The sequence below is a fragment of the Schistocerca piceifrons genome, chromosome 9, assembly GCF_021461385.2.
Source record: "Schistocerca piceifrons isolate TAMUIC-IGC-003096 chromosome 9, iqSchPice1.1, whole genome shotgun sequence".
Classification (NCBI taxonomy): domain Eukaryota; kingdom Metazoa; phylum Arthropoda; class Insecta; order Orthoptera; family Acrididae; genus Schistocerca; species Schistocerca piceifrons.
The window spans coordinates 162,507,200-162,531,268 of NC_060146.1; positions in this window are offsets into that span (position 1 = coordinate 162,507,200).

Below are 24,069 nucleotides of genomic sequence, written 5' to 3' on the forward strand. Positions count from 1 at the left end.
TCTTCAAGAGGTTTGAAATTCTTAACAACCATGTCGGTAGCATCGCACAGATTTTGATGACGTGATTTCAGTCTCTTGCGATTTAAAAGTGGCAGGTCGCTATGCACGGGTATAGTAACTATTATTGCATTACGTTGCTAAGCTTATTTATTAACTTCTAGAGAGGAGATAATTAACATTACCTTTTTTCCTTGTGATGGGGATTTTGCCATGATTTTTTTATTTTGTCTGTTTAGGATTTAGTGTATGGTGATGGCAGTGGTGGTAGGCTAGAATTGTGCAGTTTTAAATTCTAGCAGACATCCGTCTTCAGGGCAGGTACCTTAATGCTAGGCATTGTCCACTTTTTGCCTAACAGTTAGTTTTTGTTGTGGCAACTTCTAAGGAAATGCATGTTGTTATTTTTCATACCCTTTACAATGTTACAGGCAGGTCACTATCTGAAGGAGGATGCAGTATCTCTCAGAAATCCGTCCGCAGCTTGTGGTCTAGTGGCTAGCTTTGCTGCCTCTGGAACACGGGGTTGTGGGTTCGATTCCTGGCTGGGTTGAAGATTTTCTCTGTCCGGGGACTGGGTGTTTGTGTTGGCCTCATCATTTCATCATCATCATTCATGGCAGTGGGTAGAGTGGGGTGTGAATAAAATTTGGCTGTGTAAAAGTTGGGACTTTGTATATGAGTACTGATGACTGTGCAGTTGAGAGCCCCACAAACCAATCGTCCTCATCCCACACAAATCCATCCAGCTGCATTTCGATTGTTTGCTGGATAACCAATTGCACTGAAACAACCAAAGCACTGAAGCAGTATCAGAAATCTGTACTGCTATATAAAGACAAGTTGTTTAAAGTTGTTACCAAAAATTTTGGAAGTACTTGACCAACAAACTTCAATTTTTTGCATTAATGGAGGAACGTTGTTACCAAAGATCAAGAAAAGTTCTTAATAGATTTGCTTCAAATTTTTCACAGTACTGTAATGAACGTAGAAGTGGATATAACCTATGCATTGTCATTTAAAAAATATACAGCCTGTTGAAACTGACTGCGAGCAGGAAAAGGTGTGTGAAAATTTGTATGGTTTAGATGTCTTTTTAAACAACAAGTTTCAACTGCAATCAGAGGGTATGTAAAACATTATACAGTTTGTTTCTCCCAAATAAATTCTTTTATTTAATATTGTATACATTAATATTTGTACATAAATTATGTAAGGTTATCATAAGGTATTGGCATTGGACATAGGTCATAATGAAAATGTAGAATTAATTTTTATAATGTCACTTTTAATAAAACCTGCCAAGTAATATTATTCCACTCAGTCAACAGTGAGGAAGTGCATCAATGGAGGATCTTCTCTCTGGTCCACAAAATGGTCTGAGGACTTGCAGATCAATAAATTTTGCTTCAGAGATTGGATGTAAACCACAAATAGATATTACAAATTTAAAACCTCAGTATTCCCAGCTTGCAGAGCAAAACCTGCACACTTACATTTATAAGGTGTCTCTGGAAGAACACACTCACTAACTGGTGTTTCTGGAAAGTATAGAGTTGATCTTGGGTGCATTTACAACAGGTCCTTCACAATCAGTGTTGTAACTATCTCTGTGTGCCATGAATTGTGGATGGAGATAAGTCCCTTATAGGTCTTGTTTTAAAACAGCAAACGTTTCTGTGTAAGAGGGTCGAAAACTTGGTCCATTAACAAATCGTTAGTTGATCAACTTCAGTTGCACGAAAAGGAAAGGGCTTGTTTCTGGCACGCCTTTAAATGATCCACCCAGTCTTCGGACATTTCAGCTTCGATTAATTATTACTGTTTCTGTTGCACTCTTAAGGGTGAGTATGCAAATTGCAAATACTATTTTCATAGAATATAGGCATTTCACAAGGTGTACTGCAAAGTGAAGAAACCTGGAAACAGTTCCGTCTTGTTCTGAAGATTATGAAGTGTTTAACCTCTTCACCACGTTCACAAAATACAAAATGATGCAACATAGAACACACTTCATCTACGGTCAGTTTTATGTGCAACTGTCTGGGTATGTATAGACTGCCAAGTGCCCACTAGACAAAACACGTATCTTAAAGTAAAACGAGGAAAGCTATCTGCAGTAATATGTCGTTAGTGGTTGGATTAGGTATGGCTAAATTATTTTTAAAATCAACGATGTAGGAAAAGATAAATTGCTACTTTCCATAAGGAACACACATCAAGATGCAGACAGGCACAATTAAGACAAGACCAAAAAGGCCACAACCTTCATCTGCAAAAGAGAAACACATACCATTCATACACACAAGCAAGCACACCTAACACACGCGACTGCTAAAGCTGTTGAGAAGATTAACAAAAGAAAATATCAGAGGCTGTGTGCATGAGGTGTGTTTTCTTCTGTGTATGAATGATATGTGTTTCTCGTTTGCTGATGAAGGTTGTGGTCAAAAGCTTAGTGTAGGAGAGTTCTAATTGTGACTATCTGCAACATAATGTGTCTTCTTTGTGATAAGCAGCAATCTATCTTTTCCTACAGTGTTTTTCCTTTGAAAAATCCATTGCATTTGTATCAAAATCTTTCTTGGTAGTGAACCTCTCAAATCATTTACATGTATAAAACTGTTCAACTTTTCTAAGATGCAATTTGTTTTGCATGCCTAAGTGACATATTTGAGCTTCAGTTTCCTTACCCGCTGCACACTCTTTAAGTTGTTTTGTTGTGGTATTCTAATTTTAACCTCAGCTGAATAAGTGTCACATGTACTGCATCTATCCTAAACTGATGTTAAATTTGTTACAGAATATTTACCTGTAGATATCTATGACTCTGGACTATAGGGATTCTTATCCATAAACATAGCATGCATTTTCTAACTGATAAGCTGTCTGGCAAGTACACTTTTCTTGAATCGTGGAGACTATAATGGTTTTGTCTTCATTTAAAGTGCTTTATGTGATCCTCAATAGAATGCAGTATTAATTCTGAGTGTTTTTTTGATTGGTTTGTGTTTTCCCTGTCTGTCAACCTGAGTTGCTCCAGGACTTTGGTTTTTTTGTAAGGTCACTAGCTGTTCCTTAGAAATACCAAAGATGGACAGGAATGCTTTGTAATGTACATTTATTTTAACCATATGCCGATATACTGGAATTCTAACCATATACCTGTAACTTTAATCATGAAACTGTGCTTCAAATTTGGTTTCTCTAGACCTCCTTTGAGCAATTGGCATAATGTCTGTTAGACCACATAAGTACGTACTCTGTTCGTTTCTAGTAGCGAGCAGATAAAAGTCATGAAAAAACCTATTTTCTGTCGTCCTCAGACGTGTTTGTAAAACATGGCAATTTACTGCAATGACCGTCTTTCCCTTCTTCATGAAATTGTGCCTTAAGTTTCTTACCTCAGTCATTTGACCCAAATTAGGTCTCTTCTTGGTTGATGCCAGACTTGTGTTACCATTATATTCTTTAGACATGGTAATTACATGCAAAATAAGCAATAAACTACAATTGTGAACAGCTAACACATGGTAAGGTGAAACAACTGACTGTAAACTCGGTATCATGTCAAATGGTGCTGCCACATACCAAGTTCACATTTTCCTTTCTTTTCTTGTTCTGTTGTTTCGCTCCCCTGTCATCAATTGTATGTGGCTTGTGCAATTTGTTGTATTTCACTGACATTTCTCCTGATCGTCAGGTATAGATTGTAAGTGTCACTTCATTTTTCATGTCGCATTGACATTCCTCCTCCTTTCCGTGTACGCTTCATTATTTTTCAAACAGAGATTGTATACACAATAGTGTGTCATTTTGTTTTCTTTCTTACCATCGGTTTTACAGACACCAGGAAAGTTCTATTTGTAGGTTATCAACTTATGATTAAAGTACTACTACACAGTCTGAATTGTGCGAAATTTTGTAACCTTGCCCATTCATTTTAAGCAACTTCAGCTTCCACTCAGGATTTCATTCCCAATAAGAAACAAGGCTCAAGGTCAGACAGATATGTAAGAGGACAGAGAGGATGGTGGGAGGAAACACGAGAGAGAGAGGGAATTTGGAGGAGAAGTGGTTTAGATGTATATCGATGTTCCATGTGTATACTTTCGTTGACTGTGGCTTTTTTCTGGAGCTTATAAGATGTGTTGCACACATGAATTTCACTAGAAGAGTACACCATACCATAAAGGGTTATAAACATTTGCATTGTACAAACCAAGTATTGTTTAAATATTTGGCTTAAATGGTCTTTGAGTGTTACAACATATACCCACCATTTTGTTCAGTAGTTCAACATGCTTTTCCCACCTTTAGCGGCTTGTATCTAACACATTATTATTTCTGGCTCTTGGTCTCTGTAAAGTTGGTCCACACTGTGTTATTCTGTCTCACAGTGAGACAGTTTTCTAACCCATCTAATTTATGCTGTCCTTATCACCATTTTATCATCACCTTAAATAAGACTTGCACCCTGTGCCCGAACTTCCCCGGATGGGGCCTCCCAGCCATCAATGCCACATGATCATTTCATTTTATTTTTCTGATTCCTCTGCTGTCATAGAGACATTTTGGTGTTGATCACCTTTGCTGTATCCTGTAATAAAGAGACTAATGCCATCTGTGAACACACTGGTCCTCTTACTGACTCCTGTTATGTTAAGTAATTTATAAAAAGCAGAGGACCTACCACAGAGCTTAAGATACTCCACTAAATGCCCTGAAAAAGAATTTATCCATTCATGAAACATTTCTGTCAGAGAGACATATGTAAAACAAGTTGTAAGGAGCTCCTGGAGTCCATATCTTTAAATTTTTACCGTAGATTTTGCTCGATCAGATTAGTGGCTTTAGATGAGGCTAGAAGCAGCCCCGAGTATAATTCGTAATGTGCTTTTGTACGGAGATGTAATAGATAATAAAAGACTGATTAGACCAGTTACAGCACTCACACGGGCAGTTGAATAGTCACTCTTCCCACGATTCAGATGTGAATGGGATGTTGATAAATGTTAATATTTGGTACGATGGAAGGTATTCTCTGCAATGAATTTCAATGGTTTGTGGAGTGTATATGATGTAACTCCTTACATATTATTCATAACTGCATTTTGTTTGCTGCTGCATTAAGTTCTTAAGACTTTCTTATGATTTCCTTATGCCTTGTATTATCCATGTATCTGACTTTATTTTAGCGTGTCGATCCTCAGTGACATAATAGCAGAATTTACAGTTACAAAAAGATGAGTGTGGTGGTTTTTCACATTATCTTCGTACTCCTATCCTTAAATACCGTTTTTAGCATGCAGTGGAAATCCCAATGACTTCGTTACATAGCAGTTGTTGGTCCCACAATTATTATTAACAGTAGGACACCCAGCCTTTCCTTGCCCCCTCTAATGCACAGAGAGGTCAATTCGACCCCTGCTATATAAGAATAATGTTCTGGATGACTATTTCATAATTATATGCAATTATTATATTTTAATGTTTTTATGACATTTGTGAGGTGTGTGAGAAAAGTAATCAGACTGATTTTTTTAATCTGCCAAAGTTTTTATTTTTCTCAAACAGCAATATTGTCCCTTTCAAAGTAATTCCCTTTGACAGCTCTACACTAGTGGAGTTGTTACTATTCTTGGTGGCAGCGCTGAAGGGTTCAACTGGTAGGGCCTTTAACATGTTGGTCACATGCTTTGGAATGTTTCCAGAGTCCCAAAATGACGTCCTTTTAAGACATCTTTAAGTTTCAGGAAAAGAAAAGCTTGCAAGGACTCAGATCAGGTGAATAGGAGGGCTGGAAAACAACACATCAAAAATTTTGTGATGGAAGTGGCCGTGTGACATGGAGTGTTGTCATGATGCGGCGTCCACATGTCTGCCTTCAATCAGAATTTGATGTACAGTGAAAGTCTTAAGTTTAACAGCCACCCATCATCCATATTATAAAACGTCGGTCTGATCTCACAAGAGCACACATTCGACATTTTGGTCATTTTTTGAAGTTGAAGGTCTCCCTGAGTGAGGTCCATCTTCAACATGTTCTAAGCCTTCGAAAAATTATTTGTACCAGCAAAAACTTGTGTTCGTGGTAAGGAATGTTCCCCTTAACACAAGTCATGGATGGGCGCACTCAAAAATCATGGGTGGGCACACTCAAAAATCATGTGGTGGCTGTACATAGGTGAAATCTGGACTTGGCATCTGGAAGGGATGAACACATTACACAAGTAGAGCAACACAGCACTACCACATCAATTGCAGTGTCGTCAGTATCATTACTTTTCTCACACACCTCGTATATTCCTATTAAGGTATAGAATTGTGAATAAAATGCAACAGAATGCAAATAATGCCAGTTATTAAAAATGAACAAATTACGGTGAAGATGACGTAAAAGTTTTCTGAGTATTGTGTGCGTCCTAATGTAAGAAAGCTGTACTGGCAAAACTGAGTCTGGCTGTGGAAGACTACACAGTAACAACTACAATAAAACCTGTAAAAATCTGGCTACATAGTTCTAAATGTATAAAAAAATTAAATTATTTTTGTTTGCAACAATTTCAGGTGGTTTATTCTTGTACACAATTGACACTTTTGTAGTCGGTTCTCTTTGTGCGTTTTCCACAAATCATCATCTTACAAGCACCACAGTTAGTAGGAGTATACTTGCAGAATTTAAGAACCTGACATTTTTGTGCTAGTTCGTCTTCATTTCCCTTTTCATAATCGTCTGTGGTCCTGTAGAGTAAGTGACTCTTCAGATACTGAGAGTATTGTTCCTGCCCAAGTTTCTGAATAAAACTTCTTGTTTTGATATTCTCAGTAACAGTTCTGACTACTACATGTGCATTTATTCCTGCTAGGTCAAGAATATTGTAGGAGTAGTGTACTGGCCATCTTCTTGAGAAGGCCTTGACTGAATATTAGCTGGCCATTTTGTCCACTCTTTCAACCCCAAATTTTGTCTTGTAATAACATACAGGTTCTGCAGTTCTTTCTTCATTTGTATTTATAGTACCACCAGAGTGAAGGAAACTCATCACTATCACATTTTTCACTTTCTTTCCCTGATGGATCACCAATGAAATATCACCACATTGTAAAAATTTTGTCGTGTACAGAAGGACCTTCAAGACATTGGAGCATGTGCTTTTCCCTTCTTCCTCTACTGTTCTTACTCTGGGGGTGGAGTTTTCTTTCAATTCCTTGGCACATTTGAGGGAAGAGAAGTAATTCTCTGTAGTGACCTTTCTACCTTTGGGTACAAAAGGGTTCCATGAGATGCGTCACTACATAATATGAAACCCCTTCTTCATCTTCTTTCTAATCAAGGTATGGGATACCACTGAGACTATGCTCACTATGAACATCGACAGCTAACCAGTACTTTTGTCGGAACTTGTCAGGCTTCAAAGTCATGAATTGTGTGTTGGGCACCTACTTTTACTCAGGAAGAGTTGCATGTCTATAGTTATGTCAGATCCACGTTTGTAACACACAGTATGTTTTTTCTGTGTTTCTTCCAGAGCAATACAGATGTATCAATCTGTAAAAATACAGTTTGTGTGCTTCTTGTCAAACCTCAAGAATTATAATTTCACAGACACGCTTTCTACTCATCCTGCAGAGCTCTTTATAAAGTCTGAAAGTAGCACATCTTCAGGTAAATACTGTTTCTGATACACTTCAATCTTCACATCACTTTGTAGCAGTTAGTTTTGTAAGGGACTGTATATTACAGTGTGTTCATTGTTGTCCATTCATACCACAACATGAACAAAAGTTAATTATTGTGTCACAGAGTAAGCAGTTGAAGTTTGAGTGCATTAAATAAAACAAAAGTATATTATTATCTTGAAGAGGTCAATATGGCCACTTTGCTCATTAATAGAACTCATAAAAGGAATATTTGCTTCATTTTGTGAAACATAGGTATCACTTAAAAACAAAAATGGCTCATTTTGACTCCGTACATTGCAGTGTTAAGCACAAATTTGTCTTGGGAACTAAAAAAAAAAAAAAAATAGTCATTTAAACATCATAATTATGTATTTCTTTGCCAATAAATGTTTAATCAATTATTTCACTCTCTTGTTCGTATGTGACCGAATGTAAGAATAATTTTAATTTTAGCTGAGTAAATGGAACTGTGACCACAGTCATTATTTACCAGTGTAAGAAAATATCTTGTCTCCAGCTAACAGCATTTAAACTGTCTTGGAAAAGCAAGTTTCTATTTTTACACACAAAAGGATTGAATATATTGAATGAAAACTGCAAATCGGTTCATAAATAACCTATTGGACACAGGATACAAGGTGCTCAAAGTTGTGACATCATGTTGAAGAAAATTTGCTGTTAACTAAAGATGTTGTGCAGTTAAACATGCTGTCTGGTCACTATAGAATTTGGGTCTGACAAGAGGGAAGAGAAAAATGTCGACTTGGGAATATTTTGAGTTGTGGGCTGATCTGAAGATATTACGTGATGTAATTTGGTTCAAGTGGTGGTGTGTGTCTGAAGATGGAAAGCTTATTCTCTGAAATTTGTAAATGTAATGTGATAAGATTTTAATATAATGTCAGTTAAATTAAGCTGAAATATCCCCTAAATTTAAAAAGAGATCACTAAAGTGCCTACAACATTCCTTTTAGTATTTGCAGTTTTGGAGGACATTTTTCTGTAACCTTTGCTCACTATTGCACAATACTAAGATTCTGATAGGATAGTTTGGAGTAATTTTGATTTATCCCATATGTTACTTAACCCTGTTACATATTAGCAGTTTTAAATAATCTGTATGGGCCATCTATTTACCTTAGAAATTTCTTGATGTTTGTCACTAGAATGTCCTGCAGATTGGTGGATTGGTGATGGACTTACTCTTCTCTTGCAAGTGGGTTGCATTGTTTCTGTTGCCAGCCAGTGTGGCCGAGCAGTTCTAGGCGCTTCAGTCTGGAACCGCACGACTGCTACGGTCACAGGTTCGAATCCTGCCTTGGACATGGATGTTTGTGTTGTCCTTAGGTTAGCTGGTTTAAGTAGTTCTAAGTTCTAGGGGACTGATGACCTCGGATGTTAAGTCCCATAGTGCTCAGAGCCATTTGAACCTTTTTTTGTTTCTGTTACTGGTAGTGGTGATTGTCTAAGTAGTTTGCTGAAATGCTGTTTGTGCTGCCGTTCTGTTTTTATGTGTTTATAAAAAAAAACTTTGCTCTTATATTTGTAAAAATAAGAACCTCACCTTGAGTCTCAAAACCTTTGCACAGTACTCTCCTGAGTGCGCCCTGCCAATTTCCATTTCCAAAAACTGTTGAGATGTGTTAGCTATCTATTAATAATCACAACAGGTGTGTGGGAACAATTAGAAAATTATTTAATGGCAAGTAACATACAACTTGATTACACAGAACTTCTTTATCATGCAAAATTATGTAATATCTTTTACTAGAAAAGCAGAGATGCAGTACAGTTCTGAGACATTGTTTACCAATTGCCCTCATCCTCCCCACCCTGGTCGCCTCCCAGAGATAGGATAAGTCGGACAGGCCTGATGAGGTGTCTTCCATTGGCTGTGACAAGGATGGCTATGTGTAGGACTCCATGTTTGCCTTGTTTCAGTTCCTGTATTTGTATCTTCCACATGTGCCTTGGGAGAGTTATTTGTTGCAGACAGATATCATCACCAACTCAGATCATCACAATCGTCTGGTTGGGTGTTTGACTTGGTGGAGGTAATGCAAGAGCGTGACATATTCCAGTACTTCCAGAAATCTTCCACTGTTTTCTGACAGTAAATTATTGGTTTCTCCATGTGGGAAAGGTGCTGATAGTGTAACTGCTGTTCAGTTAATGAAAAGCTGCTCCAGTTGCTAAATTCTCTCATCAAGTGTGTTACAATGAGTCCTGTTGGCAATGTCGTCAGTGCTTCCTCCCAACGAGGAAGTGTGCTGGAATGAGCACTTAGTCTTCAGTTTCAGAGATTGGCCTGAAGTTGAGGGTGGCTCCAGTATTCACGAACACAGTTTTTAGCTCTTCTTCATGCATTTTGAAATGTCGGGGAACTTTTTTGGAGGGATCTTTGGTTGAACCTACCATTCTGTCCCACCAACCTGGCCATCAAGCTGCAAGTGACACTATAAACTTCCAAGTTACATCTTGTTGAATGAGGTATTGGTCAGTCTTACTGGCAGAGGTGGCTGTCTACACTTTCGTTATCTCTTTCTTGGGTCCATGTAATGTTTTGGTTTTGTCATTGTACATGGTGTGGAATTGCACACTTGGCAGTAAATCTTTTTATTGCCAACAAGAATCAATCCATTGTTGCATTGTGGACTAGCTGTAGGCAAACAGCTCTAGTCATAGCACAAGTAAACAGTACAATGCTACATTTAGTTGTGATAATTCCTACTTCGCCAAACAACGGCCCTGAAAAATCAGCACCAGTGACTTGAAAGGGTATGTACGGTGCTACCATATCAGCTGGTAGTGGAGCTTCTAATACTTGACTGGTGTTGCCCCATGCTATTTTGCAAGAGGAGCAGCCATGAATAAACTTCTTTGTGGGATATCAAGCATGAGTTATCCAGGAGGAGGAGCAAAGCAGTGAAAGCACCATTCTAAATTGAAGAGGATGTGAAAATGTAGAGTTAAAGGCCTCATGAAGTAATATATTCCATCCAGGATCAATGGTTGTTCTTCATTGGTTAATTTGGGATAGTGCAGATGCCCACCTAGACACAACTGGTCCTCATCTAAGAGAAAGTTGAGACTCAAGTGAGTTGAAACACTTTCAGTGACTTCAGTGTCCCTGCAAGGAGGACCTGTGGATCCAAGTGTAAGCCTTCAATCTCTGGCAAAAAAACAGATGCGAGATATTCATTTGGTCAGATACAGAGCCGTTGCGAAAACCGAAGTGGGCTGTGCTACCATATGTCCATTGTGTGTAATGTTTGAGATGTCTCCCCCATGGGGATGGCAAGGTGTACTAATGAATTTCTGTTACCCTGTTACATGCAAAAGTTTTTGAAGTATTGGGATTACTCTTTAGCCAAGCAAGTGTCACCATTGAGTCAGTCCAAAGAGTTGCTCTGCTTATGTGTGTGTTGGCAGCCTTGCAGTAGTTATGTAGAAGTCTCATCCCACTTAATGTTGCCAGCGGTTCCACAAGTGCTAGTCTACGTTTGCTGCAAATAAATTGGGCATGAAACTTACTATACATAGACCACCTGACATACAAAACTGCACCAAATGCTTGCTCTGAAGCATTGCAGGAAACATGGGTGGAAGCGCTTACCTCTTGAGAGTTTTTGATCCATAAATGTATGATCAACTTGGAAGGGCTGACATCCACATGCACCACTGACAACAAGATGCTGAGGCAGAAGTTCAACCCAACCTATTCCAAATAGCAGCCAAGTATCTTGAAACAAATTTTCCCCAGTGTAGATACGGGGGTTACTAAACCTAGGGGTCATAAAAAACTAAAAACTGCGAGATCCTGTGGCTGCTGAGGCCAGACTCTGATCTCGGCAGCCTGACTCTGTGGTCGTGTGTGTGTGAGAGAGAGTTGTATTTGCACTAGTGTGTAGTTACGTGTATGTTGTCTGCTTCTGCTGAAGGCCTTTTTTGGCCAAAAGCTTGCTTGTTTGACAGATTTTGTTGTGCCTGTCTGTGACTCAGGATCTCCGTTATATGGTGAGTAGTAACCTATCCTTTTCGTAATATTGGTGCCAGCAGAAAAGCCATTCCTGTAAGTATTATGGTCTAATAAGGCAGCTATGGTAGGAAACAGTGATTGGTATGTGCTGCCAGTTCTCGTTTGCAGCTGAAAGTAAGATTGGGCTAAATTTAAGCCCAAAGAGAAGTTGTTTGATTTGGTAGGTGTTCTTCACATGCGGATTGCTTCATTTAATCTGTGATTTATTCTCGCCAGGCAAGCCTCATCAAGTCTGTGTCGTGTCGATCGGATACTGAAGAATGTTGATGCAACCTAGCGCCCAGTCTCTTTTTTTTCTCATGTTTGATCGTGTAATGCTTCCATTGAAAATCAAAGCAGGATTTGAATTCATCACGGTCTGGCCGTACATTCCAAACTCAGTGCATTGGTTTGGCCTCATCAGACGCCTTCATCCAGCAGAACGGGCTGCCTCAAGACTACGTCTTGAGCATCATTTTCTTTGCGTTAGCCTTTGACTTTGTTATGGCCTGTCTGCTGCCACGCATCTCCAGCTCCCTTTTCATTGACAACTTTTTAATCTATTGCATTTCGTCATAAACTTGTCTCCTTGAATGGAGTCTTCAGTGATGTCTTTTCTATCTTTACTCATGGAGTATCGACAATGACTTAAGCTTTTCCATCTGCAAAACAGTTTGTATTAACTTTTGGCAGCACAGTTGGTTTCTTCCACTGTCTTTAGATCTTGGGTCTATTGCTCTTCAGTTGGTTGAAACTATGAAATTCCTGGGGCCTGTCATACCCGGCCGCACACTGTACATGATCACTCAATGATGTGTGTGTCCTAAGAGACACTTCCTAGGTAGCAAATCACACCACCCTCCTCTGTTTGTACCAATCTGTTGTCCAGTCGAGACTATAGGTGCTTCATTTATTCGTCTACACGTCTGCCCATCTTATACCTCTTAATACACTCCTGGAAATTGAAATAAGAACACCGTGAATTCATTGTCCCAGGAAGGGGAAACTTTATTGACACATTCCTGGGGTCAGATACATCACATGATCACACTGACAGAACCACAGGCACATAGACACAGGCAACAGAGCATGCACAATGTCGGCACTAGTACAGTGTATATCCAGCTTTCGCAGCAATGCAGGCCGCTATTCTCCCATGGAGACGATCGTAGAGACGCAGCATGTAGTCCTGTGGAACGGCTTGCCATGCCATTTCCACCTGGCGCCTCAGTTGGACCAGCGTTCGTGCTGGACGTGCAGACCGCGTGAGACGACGCTTCATCCAGTCCCAAACATGCTCAATGGGGGACAGATCCGGAGATCTTGCTGGCCAGGGTAGTTGACGTACACCTTCTAGAGCACGTTGGGTGGCACGGGATACATGCGGACGTGCATTGTCCTGTTGGAACAGCAAGTTCCCTTGCCGGTCTAGGAATGGTAGGACGATGGGTTCGATGACGGTTTGGATGTACCGTGCACTATTCAGTGTCCCCTCGACGATCACCAGTGGTGTACGGCCAGTGTAGGAGATCGCTCCCCACACCATGATGCCGGCTGTTGGCCTTGTGTGCCTCGGTCGTATGCAGTCCTGATTGTGGCGCTCACCTGCACGGCGCCAAACACGCATACGACCATTATTGGCACCAAGGCAGAAGCGACTCTCATCGCTGAAGACGACACGTCTCCATTCGTCCCTCCATTCACGCCTGTCGCGACACCACTGGAGGCGGGCTGCACGATGTTGGGGCGTGAGCGGAAGATGGCCTAACGGTGTGCGGGACCGTAGCCCAGCTTCATGGAGACGGTTGCGAATGGTCCTCGCCGATACCCCAGGAGACAGTGTCCCTAATTTGCTGGGAAGTGGCGGTGCGGTCCCCTACGGCACTGCGTAGGATCCTACGGTCTTGGCGTGCATCCGTGCGTCGCTGCGGTCCGGTCCCAGGTCGACGGGCACGTGCACCTTCCGCCGACCACTGGCGACAACATCGATGTACTGTGGAGACCTCATGCCCCACGTGTTGAGCAATTCGGCGGTACGTCCACCCGGCCTCTCGCATGCCCACTATACGCCCTCGCTCAAAGTCCGTCAACTGCACATACGGTTCACGTCCACGCTGTCGCGGCATGCTACCAGTGTTAAAGACTGCGATGGAGCTCCGTATGCCACGGCAAACTGGCTGACACTGACGGCGGCGGTGCACAAATGCTGCGCAGCTAGCGCCATTTGACGGCCAACACCGCGGTTCCTGGTGTGTCCGCTGTGCCGTGCGTGTGATCATTGCTTGTACAGCCCTCTCGCAGTGCCCGGAGCAAGTATGGTGGGTCTGACACACCGGTGTCAATGTGTTCTTTTTTCCATTTCCAGGAGTGTACAATCCACCATCGTGGAATCCATTTGGCCACTGGCACCTGTTGCACTAGCCCAATTGAGAGCTTCTGTGCAGAAGCTGCTGAACTGCCGCTGTTATACTGGCGTGGTGTTCTCCTCGGTGGAGAGACATTCTGTTTGTCTGGCATGCCCATCCTCCTATCCTGTGTCCCCTTTTTCGATGGCTCCCTTGGCTACAAGTATAGGGTGTGCCATTCTTCTTTGCTACCTCCCAGAGTTCGCTTTCGGCTGTTGCTCTGGCATCGTAACCACGCTACCTGCCGAGTTCCTAGTGGGTGTGAAAGCTCAATGTTTGACCCGTCACGGCTCACCTGTTGACGGGGGGATTGAGCCACTCGTGTCCGGCCCCACACGACTCGGCTCGGTCACATACTCGCCCCATGTCTGTTGTCCGGATTCCGGACAAACGGATAACCGAGCATGACCAGTCACCGCTGACGTCTCATCTTGCCTCACCCCGGCTCACTGTACTGTACAAATCCAACAACCCCTCTCTCTCTCTCTCTCTCTCTCTCTCTCTCTCTCTCTCTCTCTCTCTCTCTCATCTCTCTCTCTGGGTACGTGACACAACTAAATTCATAAAGCACTTTGAAAGTAAAATGATGTTGCAATACAGTCACAGATAGAAGACAAGTCTCATTTCCAAACACAAGATATATTTTTCCTTTCATTAACAGGTAACATTAAATAAATACTGTCCTTGTAAACCTAGAAGACAACCATCTTCATAAAGAAAGCATACAAAGAACATTAAACATTTACAGACTACTTTTGTCATACTTTTCACTTGTTTGCAACAGAAACGAAATTATAGTTATTGTTGATCAGCAGTAAATCACTAACGCGTTCCGGATTTAATTGGCTGCGGCGATTTGTTAGTAACATGCCAGTTTTACTAAAGCATCTTTCATTAGGTGCGCTTGTTGCTGGGATACATAAAATACGTTCTTGCAACTGCAGCCAGGCCTGCCAAATCTGTTTCATGTCTGCTCCACCACTTTAAGATGTCATCATCATCTCCGGGGTGCATAAAAATGTAGAGATCTACTTCATCTGTTGCGGATGATCTGTTCCACCATTCCTTGAAACGATCTCTCTTTCTGGGTGGTGGTGACACAATACTTGAAGGATCTATGGTAATAAACAAAAGAGACAAGTAATACAGAACTGATGTGGAAATCATCGAAACATTCCCGTAAAAACGAGGTGCTTTACATTAATGAAATATTATACGAATTATAACATTCCCATTTCTCTATAATACACTAACCATGCAAAAACGATTATGTTAATGGTTGCATGTTATACCTGCGTAAGTAGCACACATTTGTTGCACATTGCTAAGAATTTCCTGCTTTTCATTTATTTCAGGCATATTAAGCTCACGGAAAGACGGCCAAGGAAACGTAGCAATTTTATGCCTGGAAGTGATCACAATCTTCTCACAAGCGAAAGTCAATGCTCGATTTTTAATCCTTTGTACCTCCTGTTAAAAAATACATATCTGTTAAGCCCGGTCCACACGCAACGATCTGTCTGCGCAGACATCGGTGCAGATGTCTGTACATGCAAAAGATCGCTGCAAATGTGGTGTGTTCACACGACACAAACCCCAGTCTACTACTCGCCCGCCATCTGTCGGTGTAGAAAAGAAATATCAGTGGCAAGCGACTACGCTCCCCGCAAACGTCAAACATTTAATTCAGTTATTTTGAAATATAGAAATGGAGGAAGTTATGTTGTGGTCTCTGTTCGCAACTTGTGTTGCAAAAAAACATTCAGACCAACCGCAGGAAACAGAGAAAGCGGGCAAAATGGTGTAGACAGTGGCTGCTAAAGCGAAAGCAGTTTTCTCACGTAAATTTACTGAGAGAGTTGCAGGACGAACCTAACGACTGGCGAAATTATTTGCAGATGGATGTCGAAACTTATAATTATCTCTTAAAGCTTGTAACCCTTCATATTATGAGAAAAAATACTTGTATGAGAAGGGCACTTTCTCCTCATGAATGGCTGGCGGTAACATTGACACTCCAATTTCATCTTCAATTGTACTCCTGCTTGGTCTTGGCGTTTCTTGATCACTAAGAAAGCCAAGCAGATCAAAATACCATAATGTTGGCTGGTATACTTGATCTACTCCTACACCAGATCTAGATTTCTGAACTTTGGATAACTCAATTAGAGCATTGTATGCTGCAGTCTTTTTGTCTCGGTCACTATATTCTTTACTTTTAATCTTCCACAAACATGGGTGGTTTCTACATATTTCAATGAATTCACTTACAAAGTGTTGAGAACACTGACGAGTATCAGACAATTTAATGCCCTGTGCACGCAAACACTAGACTGAGCAAACAGCTGTTTCGCGCCAGATTTGCGGCGATCTCCTGTCCACACGCTCCAACTTGTCTGCGCAGATGTGGTTTGAACCCACAGATTTGAGAGGTTTCGCTCAAACCTCCAACTCCAACTTCCAGGCTTGCACACACCTCAGGTTGGTGCAAATCTTCTGTCCGCACGCAACGATCTGTCTGCGCAGATGTGATGTGCGCAGACAGATCGTAAAGCCCGGTCCACACGCAACGATCTGTCTGCGCAGACATCGCCGCAGATGTCTGTACATGCAAAAGATCGCTGCAAATGTGGTGTGTTCACACGACACAAACCCCAATCTACTACTCGCCCGCCATCTGTCGGTGTAGAAAAGAAATATCAGTGGCAAGCGACTACGCTCCCCCAAAACGTCAAAATTTAATTCAGTTATTTTGAAAAATAGAAATAGAGGAAGTTCTGTTGTGGTCTGTGTTCACAACTTGTGTTGCAAAAAACATTCAGACCAACCGCAGGAAACAGAGAAAGCGGTCAAAATGGTGCAGACAGTGGCTGCTAAAGCGAAAGCAGTTTTGTCACGTAAATTTACTGCGAGAGTTGCAGGGCGAACCTGTTTTGTTTTACATAACCTCGTGTTCCATTTCCTCGCACATTGGTACTACAATTTCATCCTCAATTGTACTCCTGCTTGGTCTTGGCGTTTCTTGATCACTAAGAAAGCCAAGCAGATCAAAATACCATAACGTTGGCTGGTATACTTGATCTACTCCTACACCAGATCTTCTAGATTTCTGAACTTTGGATAACTCTTTTCGGTAAACAGTTCGCTGACAGTCTAATTTACTTGACTTGCCTTCATGAACTCATCTTTCAGGAAAGCGTAAATAGCTTCACATGTGTTGGGTATTATTTCACTCAATGCTTGTTTCGATATTGCAGATGAAAATTCCAAATCATTGTAGCTCCTTCCTGTTGCTAGGAATCTTAATGTTACTGCCAGACGTTCATGAGGAGAAATTTCCCTTCTCATACAAGTATTTTTCTCATAATATGAGGGGTTACATGCTTTAAGAGATAATTGTAAGTTTCGACATCCATCCGCAAATAATTTGGCCAGTTCGCAACGAAATTATTTTTTTATTACCGTTTCTCTGTTTGCCGAGGTGCCAACTGCCCGCAATTTTTCAATTAGAGCATTGTATGCTGCTGTCTTTTTGTCTCGGTCACTATATTCTTTACTTTTAATCTTCCACAAACATGGGTGGTTTCTGTATATTTCAATGAATTCAATTACAAACTCTCGAGAACACTGACGAATATCAGCCATTTTAATGCCCTGTGCACACAAATACAAACACTAGACTGAGCAAACAGCTGTTTCGCGCCAGATTTGCGACGATCTCCTGTCCACACGCTCCAACTTGTCTGTGCAGATGTGGTTTGAACCGACAGATTTGAGAGGTTTCGCTCAAACCTCCAACTCCAACTTCCAGGTTTGCACACACCTCAGGTTGGTGCAAATCTTCTGTTCACACGCAACGATCTGTCTGCACAGATGTGATGTGCGCAGACATTTGCGCAGACAGATCGTTGCGTGTGGATGGGCCTTAACGTGTGGACGGGCCTTTAGTACACATCAATTACGCTAGTTAATTATAAATCTACTGCGTATCATAATGAAACAGTGCTTTAACTTTACCCGCCTGACAGTCAGTGTCATTGACACTGCAAATTTGTTGCAGTTTGTGAAACCAATGAAGAACTAACTGGATTGTGGGTTCTTTTTCGCCTTCTAATTCATCTGTGGTCTCTTTAAATGGTCTCAGAAAATGCGCAATTTTTCCTACAAGCTCATTATCATATCCTTGCGATCTATAAGCAGAGTCCTTTTCCGTCAGCAAAGCAGCAGCTTCGTTATACTGAGTGCGTAAGGATTACAGCATAGTGTACAAGCTGTTCCAGCGTGTGCAGAAACAAGGTTTCAACGAAGATTTCAAAGACGAGCAGAGGCCACTTTTCTTAATGTACTTTACAATGCATTTTGCAGTATTTATTGTTGATGCGATGTTGGGGCATGATTTAACAATAAGTTATCTTCATCGAAAGTAGGGCTAAGTGCTGTGTTTGTACAATGAGCAGCACAAGGAATCCTTTTGTGATTTTCCAAAGCCTTTACTACATTGGCAGGCACCCTGGTCGGAGACAAAGACAAAACTGTGCAACATGTCCGGTGGAATGTCCCAATCAGCCATTCATGATTCAATTTCATTCATAATATTAACGTCTGGGAATTTTGTTGTAAATAAAACATTGTTCACAAGATACCAATCTGTGTTAATGTAATGTGTTGTAAGTGTCAAATAGTGCACCTGATTATGCGAATCAGTCCACATATCAACTGTCGCAGCACATGTTTTATTAACAACTTCTGCAATAACAGAAGGCATTATACTGTTCGGTTTTGCATAAGTTTGTTCTTTGACATGTCTGCTTATAGTAGAGGATGTGGCATGACATCTGACACGTTAACTTCTCCATAATGCGCACCGAGATGTATTAATTCTTGGCCTAGTTCTCTGAAACTTTCACCGGAAACAGCATTAAAAGGTCTCATATGTTTAGCACACTTTGCTGTAACACTATTTTTTATTAGTGCCGGTGTCCCTGAAGGAGGTGTATCTTGGTCGGTTTCTTGCAACTGTGTTTCTTTAAATGAGGGTTCCTGACTGGAAAAACAATAATGTGGAGCAGTTTATGCACGATACGTACCCAGTAGACGCACTGTTTTCGTCTACAACCAACAAAAATGCATATCCATACTTGGCTTTGTAGACCTTCCTGTATCTTCAATGCGTAAACATTGGTTTCAATTTACGTCTTACTGCACAGGCTTCCTCGCGCTGCATGATTGCAGAGAGACACACCACAATTGAGAAGCCCGTACTGGCTGCAGTCTCACACGGATGACAACACGTGTAATGTGTCTGAAGTTATGTGCTACGTATTCATTCACGGCTTCTATGCTTGGTCACTAGAACTACAGTCTAACATAACAGTCGCGACACTTCGCCTCGATTTTGTTGCCTTCAGCGCCAGCAGCGCTCCAAGCGGCCGGTAGTTTGAACTGTGAGTTTGGCGCGATCGTGAAAGCGAATAGTGGTTGTTTATTTTGATTTATACCATTGGGTTTTTACCATCGGGAGCGTTTGTAGCGCAATAAATTGCAGCAGCAATAGGAAGAAGACACCACAGCTATCTTTTTTAGGTTTCCTAGGGATCCTGAGAGGTATATAACATCATGTTACTAAACTGTATCGTCAGGATTCATTTGCAAATGTATGTGTATAAATCATGAATGTTTCGTTTTAGAAGGAAAAAAATGGCTGGTTAATAGCAGCCGAGAAGACATTATGAAGAAAGACCCGGTTTACCTGTATAATAATATTAGGTTTTGTTCGCTACATTTCAAACAAAACCAGGTCATGAACGCAGACAATAACAAACTCGTGTGGAATGCAGTATCCACACTGTTTGACATTCCAAATAAGCCACCTCAACTGACGATGAGGAAGAAACTGCCACAAAGATTTGACAGTCAATCTAAAGCTGTAAAACAGTCCTATGGCACAGAAGCAGCTAGTTCAACTCTCCATTTATTAGTGCCAGATTCGTGAGAATCATCAACACAAGACCTGCTTTGACGATGAAGTGGTTAGATTAAGTGCAGCTGCTCGTGTCTTACAAAAGCGTGTGAAGTGTCAGAATGTGCAGATCGCTAGACTTCGAGCGAAACTATTATGGGACAAGGAAAGTGCCTACAGACAGATTGTTTGAAAATTATTCAAGTATTTGGTTTTTCGTGAAATGTAATGTAACCAGCTCATTATGTTTTCAGCATATTTCTCCCACTATTTGTCAGTTGCTTGTCCCACTTAGAATGATATAAAGATGAAGGTCGTGGAAACAAGTGACAATGACAAACACAGTAGGCCTACAGAACGATAAACGAGCTGTCCATCGCTTTTGCATGTAGTGTGCTTCTTACATGTGAATCTGTGTGTTTATATTCTTTTGATATCAACGTGGTAAGCTGAAATTCTGTCCAATGCCACAAGTGTTTCTTCACGAATGTGTTGTAGCTTGCCACTCTATTCATGGTTTTTGTCCATACATGCGCTTATTTTAGATTCATTTTTAGAAACATATATGCCTTCTGATACTACACAAACTCTTGGAGGCAAGAAACTAACTCGAATAATTCGGAAATTACGTAGGAAATGGATGCAAACAAACATTATGCTTACGACGCGTCTGACGTTCACCTTACATGCCGCTCTGAGCGCTGGTGTCGCTCCATCTGTCAAACGGCAACAATTTTTACAGCAGTGAGTGTCGCGCCTGTTATGTTAGACTGTGCTAGAACTAAAGTGCGCGTCATTTATGACGGCGGCCGAGTTTAGGTTCGTTCTGCGCATCTGACGTCACAAAACACAGTCAGCCAATAAACAGAGAACGACGTTGCCTGAGCTCGACTGCAGTGCAGAGCACGTACGAGTGTCTTCAGTTTTAGAAACGTTCAGTAATACATAAAATAATTGAACAAAAGCAATGTCTTGATAGCAGACTTTCTTTTATAGACAGTTTGGAAAAAGCAATCTTTATACCAATTGCTTCATATTCGATGAATTAATTAAACCAAACAAGCAATAAACCTCCTAATTCAGGCGGTAGCAACGGAAGGTGTTTGTATCATTCTCACTAACCGCTTTTTCGCAATAAAGAACAGCGGTAATTGTTTTATTTCCTATTGCACTTCGACGAAACGTGAGTAATTCATTGTCATACCAACAGTGCCTGTTGGTATTTTGCGTGATATTTGAAAGTCCTCCGAGAAATGTATCAAATGATGAGCTGCGTTAGCGTAATGATTAAAGTGTAGGGCTGCCAAGCGAAAGGTTTTGAGTTCTAACCTTGTTCAGTGCTTAATATTTTCTTTATTCAAAAACAATATCGAAGTGTCTTACTTCATGAATTTTATTCGTTTGAATGTAATTTTTTGAAATTTCTAGTGGCAACTAAAATTGACCATAAGGAAAGTATACGCTATGGACCGCAAACTCTTCAAATTTCGTGCAATGGTTTACTACATCTAACGCTGCACAATATCGAAACAAAATTAAGTCATTTATGGGGGGAAGGTATCAGTCAAGAAGATGTGAAACAATCAAATTTTTGGGCCAAATAGCTTTTGTGAAATCGAATGATAAAGTGTGTCAAAGCAGTCGAAACACCATGTGTCTGCACAGGCGAGCAGTGCAATGTTGACAAAATCGCGCACAGTGCGGAATGCGGGGAGCACGTCTCTGCAGCAGCGAAAGGGTAAATGCGGCCGTAGTGGCTTTACTTCATAAGCTGCGCGCTCCCCCCTAAACGTAAGTTTGCGAACTATACTATGGCGCTGCTTCTCTTGGCGCGTGCAACTGGCAACGCAGTAATCTTCCGCGTCTGGACGGGCATGCGCGAACCGCCAAGATAAAAGAGTTAAACTATAGTGCGAGCAGCCTATCCAGTTAGGGTGTGCTCGGCCCATCTCGTATTTTGTGCTCACTTACTCGGTCATGCAGGGCTAGTGTGAACCCTTCAAGGCCTTGGCTTTGTGCTGTGCTCCTTGTCCATCTTGGACTTCACTTGCTTCTTAAGGAAAATACTATGGATCTGATCTATAGCTGTAAGTTTCTCGACCTTCCCACGCAAATTAGCGATAGCACCTTGATCTACACCGATGGCTCTAAGACTGACCATGGTGTTGGGTGTGCTGTCAGCCTTGATTTCGACCATTTTCGGTATCAGCTTGCCGAACACTGCTCAATATTTACAACCGAGCTCTTCACCCACTATCAGATCACCCAGTACATTCGGCAACACAGGCTTTTTAATTGTGTCATATGCTCCAATTCTCTGAGTGTCCTTCAGAGCCTCTGTGTTCTGTATGGCCACGCCAGTCTGACGGCAAATGAGGCTGCTTATGCCTCTGCCAAGACTACAATCGGCCTACCTTGGACCGCTAGGTCTTCCACTTCTTCAGATGATCTCTTGTGTTGCATCTGTTGGCAGGTGGTGTCACATTGGAATCATCAGTGGTCTTCTCTTCATGGGAACAAGCTCTGGGGAATTAAGCCTCTCCCTGTCACCATTAGGAGATCATTTTAGCTATGTTACATACTGGGCACTGTCTTTTTAGTCATCACCATTTGTTAGGTGGTGATCCCCCACCGCTTTGTGGTCATTGTCATTAACATTTGATGGTTTACTTTTTCCTGACCAAATGCCCCCCTTCTTTAACCACTTATATTTGAGTGTACGTTTGCAGCCTATCGGCCATTTTAGTGAATGATGCGTGGGCTGTCAACCACGTTTTATCTTTCATCCATTGTAGCAATATGGTGAAGGACATTTAATGTTTGGTTCAGAACCTCCACTGTCTCTATGGCATATTTTGTGGACCTTTCTCCAAGAGGAAGTCCTTATACTTAGCTCTCTTTCCTCCCATCAGTCGGACATAATGTGTGGTCACTTTTAATTTTTTTCGTATTAGTGTTCTAAGCTTATGAACACAGTTGTTTTTGTGCCCTAAAACAACACAAAAAAATTCCACGCCATCAAGCAAGCCTTTGATTGTGCTGTGGAAAATCATTAAACTAGCCAGTGTTTCCTGCAATTGACTGTTAATGTATTCTGCCTCAGTTTTACGTGTGAAATTGCCAAACAAATATATTTGATTAATAAAGTGTACAGTGTTGGGATGCTGTGTTCCTTGTACGAAGATCTTGATGACTTGGAACTTCCTATCTCCTGCAACTGAGGGACTATGCCTCACCTGTGCCTACGGCCTTTACCTAGCAGCAGTACCTTCTTCTTAACGGTTATTTCTAATACACATTTCCTAATTGCAGATGAGGTCTCTTGCTGCACACTTTTCTGACAGCTGATGAAACCTGTTTTTTATGCCTATAAGAAACCTTTCACAAGTGTTCCTTGCTGCCTCCTTACCAGCTGCTAGTTTCCTCATTCTCCCTCCCTCCTAATCCTGCATCATAATATCCCAACTCTGTACAATATTAGTCTCAAGAGAGCTTTTCTGATTTTCCCATCACATTCCCCCTTTCTCGATGAAATCTTTTCTTGCACAATTTGCAATTTTAATTTGGATGGGATGTCTGTGATGCTGGACCCCAGCCCAGCAGCTCAACTGATGGCACAGGAACAATTGCTTGAGAATATACTGTGATGCTGAAACTCCTGCAAAGAACAAAAATAATTACTGATGTATAAAATAAAAACAAAACGCTACCAGTGGAAGTTGTTTTTCCAAAATACTTTACCAGCTGTGGACCTGAGAATAAAATTCTTCTTCACGTTTATGGAGGCTATAATGAAAAACGCCGGTAGTTCTTTTCCTTGTGTAATCACATTAAAACTGAGTTTGTGAGGTGAAATATTACTTTCTCAGGAGACAGGTGTTCGTGGGAGCCACATTGAGCTGCTGAAAATATGCTATTTACAGACAGATGGTTTAGTATTCTGTTATAAGGAAGGAGATCAGCCTAATATTAGTAGTGACTCATTTATTCAGTGATATTAGGGA